Below are 4,058 nucleotides of genomic sequence, written 5' to 3'. Positions count from 1 at the left end.
TCCACATAGCAATTAACTAGTTCCAAACTCCAATAAAACCTGGCATGGATCATTGATTGAGATTTGTTACCAAATCCAATTAGAAATAAATGAACTGCGCCAATCCTGGATCTAAATACTCATATTTGTAGTCACTGAACTGTTGCTAGTTGACTTCAAGACAGATCATATGGAACTACATGTTCCAGCATGTTGTAACTGTATATGCAGTAGTTCCCAAGTTAGTAGAATATTGGGGCGATCTTACCATGATTCAGGCTTTTCTTACTGATGTTCTACATACTGCTCCAGGTGAAACTTTCTGCATGAAAAAGGGGTTAGGGGCACTTTATTCTCTAAGGCTGGTTTCACACTAGCATTGGCATGCGCAGCGTAGGGCTGCGTACTTCTTACCTTAAGGCCGGGGTCACACTAACTGACGCAAAATACGGTCAGTATTTTACATGCGTAATACGGATGAATGGCCCCTAAACAGTGCTCCGTATGTAATCCGTATGGCATCCGTATGGCAAGATTTTCTCGCAGGCTTGCAAAATGGACATATAATGGAGCCCTATGACAGGGTTTCTAAACAGAAACCAAAGAATAGATATAGACACATAGAATGCATATATATATATATGTGTGTATTCTATGTGTCTATATCTATTCTTTCGTTTCTTTATTAAACCTGTCAGTGTGAGTTTACTGTATAGCGCACTGAATTGCCGGCTTTGCTAAAAGACACCGGGTGCGTATTTCTCGCAAGTCACATGTGTGGTCCGTGTGTAATCCGTATTTTTTGCGCACCCATAGACTTGCATTAGCGTACTACGGCCGTAGTACGCTGACAATCGCAGCATGCTGCGATTGGCACGGACCGTAGAATACGCCCGAGAAATATACGGCTGGTGCGAGGGACCCCATAGAGAATCATTGGTCCGTGTCTAATGCATGCTTTTAGCGCCTCTCACTCGGCCGTATTCCTCGCCAGTGTGACCCCGGCCTAAGATACGCATAGATCCGCTTGAGTCTTGCATACCTATATTTAACATTATGTACGCAGGGACCTGCGTTGTATGCGGATGCGTCTCCATGCATCATTTTGACATGCCCACTGAACGCAACATGTTGAAAAGGAAAGAAGGACGCAGGCCTACGCTGCACACACAAATACTAGTGTGAAACTAGCCTAACATTGAAGGACATGGACAATTGCTGGGGGGGGTGCAGTGAGCATTGTGGTACACTTTATACTCTGTCTTACTGCACCATAAGGGTGATAAGTGACCAAGATCGGACTGCAATACACAGATTGGCCGCAGCTCTCCTGATCCGAGAGTGACAGCTGCATAGAATTATATGAAGCTGTCATGCTTGTGTCGAGAGAGCTACTGGCCTTTCTGTACATTCTTGACCGATCTTGGTCTGATTTATATAGCCATCTGACTGCGCCGTAACACATATTGGAAAATCACTGATGTGGACTCGCCCCTAGGCTAATATTGGGTCAGTGTGCTGTTCATTCTACGCACACACAGCATGCTACCCAGAAACACGTTCGTCTGAATGAGCCTAAAATTGCATTTGTTATTTTTAGGGTGAATACACACAGTGCGGATTCACCTGCGGATTCGCAGGTAAAGTGACCTGCAGTTTTCCTGCGGATTTGCTAGCGGTTTGACACCTGGACAATGGAACAGGTGTCAAACCGCTGCGGAATCCGAAGAAAGAATGGACATGCTGCGGATTTAAAACCGCAGCAAATTTGCGAGGAAAAATCAGCACCGTGGGCACTGCGGTTTTGAAACCCATCGGCTAAGGCCACTTTCACACTTCAGGCTTTCGGTGTCCGGCATGGTGCGGCGAAAAACCAGACTACCGGATCCGGCCGCAACCGCAGACACCGGATCCTTCTTTCTGCCGGATATATTCCTGGCAGAGAAGGTTTCCGGGCATGCGCAGTGCGAAAAACCGGTCTGGCGTTGGGAAAAAACGCTGCATGCAACGTTTTTTTCCAGACGCCGGACCAGCTATTTTCTCCAGATCCAGAAAAAAACGGACGCACCGCATTGCCATCCGGCGCAATGCGGCACCAATGAAACAGCACAGGGAAAAAGCCGGATCTGGTTGTAACAGGCGCCGGATCCGGCAGTCCGGTTTTTCGCCGCACCATGCCGGATACCAAAAGCCTGAAGTGTGAAAGCGGCCTAACATGGTACTGTACAATGCCTGCGGAACTGCTGCAGATCCGCAGGGACAAATCTACTGCGGATCCGCAGCAGGATCCACAGCGTGTACACATACCCTAAAGTTCACGGACCCATGGCCTCAGATCATCTTCACTCCAGCATAATATGGGCAGGTTTTTTGTATCCCAAATCCTGACCTGACAACTGGACTGATGATATCAAAGCTCTAGGAATATGGAGTTTCTTATTAATGTAAAGCTGGGCTAGGTGTTACTAAATATGTGTTGGGCTAGGTTCACACCACCATTTTTTAATCTTGTTGAAACATACTGTTTATATCTCCCTAAATGCCCTAACAAGGCATAAAAATAACACTGGTTTCTTTTGTCTGTCCTGTTAAAAAAAACTGTATCCTTCTTTTTACCTGCAACAAAAGTCAATGTGAACAGGTTGTAATCTTTTTTTTTTCAAAATCTGTTATGAACCTAGTATCATTGATTTGATTAGGAAACCTCAGAACAGCCTGCACAAGTAAATAATGTCAAGATAAAATCAATCATGTTCTGCCTGATCCTGACTTAATGATGCAGAGTACTGAGAGGCATGGAGGTCCAGAGGAGTTTAAGGCTATGTGCACACGTAGATTTAGGTCCTGCGTTTTTATCCTCGCGGTTTTGGAAAAATCCGCAGGTAAATTCTCAGGTCAAAAGACCTGCGGTTTACCTGCCGATTAGCCGGCGGTTTAGCCCTGCGGTTTCACACCTCTACAATGGAGAAGGTGTGAAACCACAGCGGATTCCGCAGCAAATCGCGTGGAAAAATCCGCAGCATGTGCACGGTGTTTTCCAGTTTACCATTGAAACCAATGGTACTGTACAACGCACCTAAATCTGCTGCGGACCCGCAGAGCCTGAAACGCTGCGGATCCGCAGCAGGATCCGCACCGTGTGCACATAGCCTTAATGAAAGTCCATACTCATTTAGGAAGTACCTAGCATGGACAGTACTTGGGAATATAATAGTTATGAAATTGACTGAAGAGGAGAATAGATTAAAAAAGAATTACAGATTCATGATACCATTGCCATGGCAAGAGCAGTAACCACCCCAGAGACTTTTATCATCGTCTTGCCATCGTGGTGACTCTCTTGAGTAGAGACAAGGACTCCTGCATGGTTACTGTGCAAAGCCAGGAGTCAACATTTCTATAACAAGAGGATAAAGAGCTCATCATGAACACAAGGACATCTGCACGGCAAAGTAGAAGAATTTATATGTTATAGGAAGCTCTTGCAAATGACTGTTTTAATCAGACAAATGCAATTTTGATGGATAGTCCTCATACTAATGTTATTCTATTGGGCCGTGCACATGTCCAATTTTTTTGAACCAAGTGGTCGGAGGGAAAACAATGCAGCATACATGATTTGCCTCCTAAAATTGGATGGCACACACCTACTCATGTCTATGGGTCCATGAAAAAAATCGGACCGCACTCAGGTGACATCTGATTTTCACAGACCAACTTCATGGAGAAGGTAGAGAAACAATTTTTTATCTCATGACCGCCAATAAAATCTGATCCCACGCTAATAAAACTCTGATCGGAGTCTGTTTAAAGTAATAGGACCAATTTTCTGTGATGGAGGGAAATTAGTCATCTTCACCTGCCATTAAAGGGAACCTATCATATTGAACATGGTGGGGCCGATAGAAATTTTTAAGAAAGGATATTGGTAGAAAAGCTTTGAAAATATAAAAAAATGAGAGTGGGCTTAATCTGTGGAAGATCACAGAAACATGTCCGATTTTGATCCAAGTGACATATCAAAATCAGCAACGCAAGTCTATGGATCTGAAAAAAGTAGGTGAAGAAACTTTTTTTTC

This window comes from Dendrobates tinctorius, unplaced genomic scaffold (genome assembly GCF_039654945.1).
Source record: "Dendrobates tinctorius isolate UK_male_01 unplaced genomic scaffold, ASM3965494v1 ptg000010l, whole genome shotgun sequence".
NCBI classification, from domain to species: domain Eukaryota; kingdom Metazoa; phylum Chordata; class Amphibia; order Anura; family Dendrobatidae; genus Dendrobates; species Dendrobates tinctorius.
The sequence above is the reverse complement of the archived record's forward strand: the minus strand, read 5'-3'. Positions refer to the sequence as shown.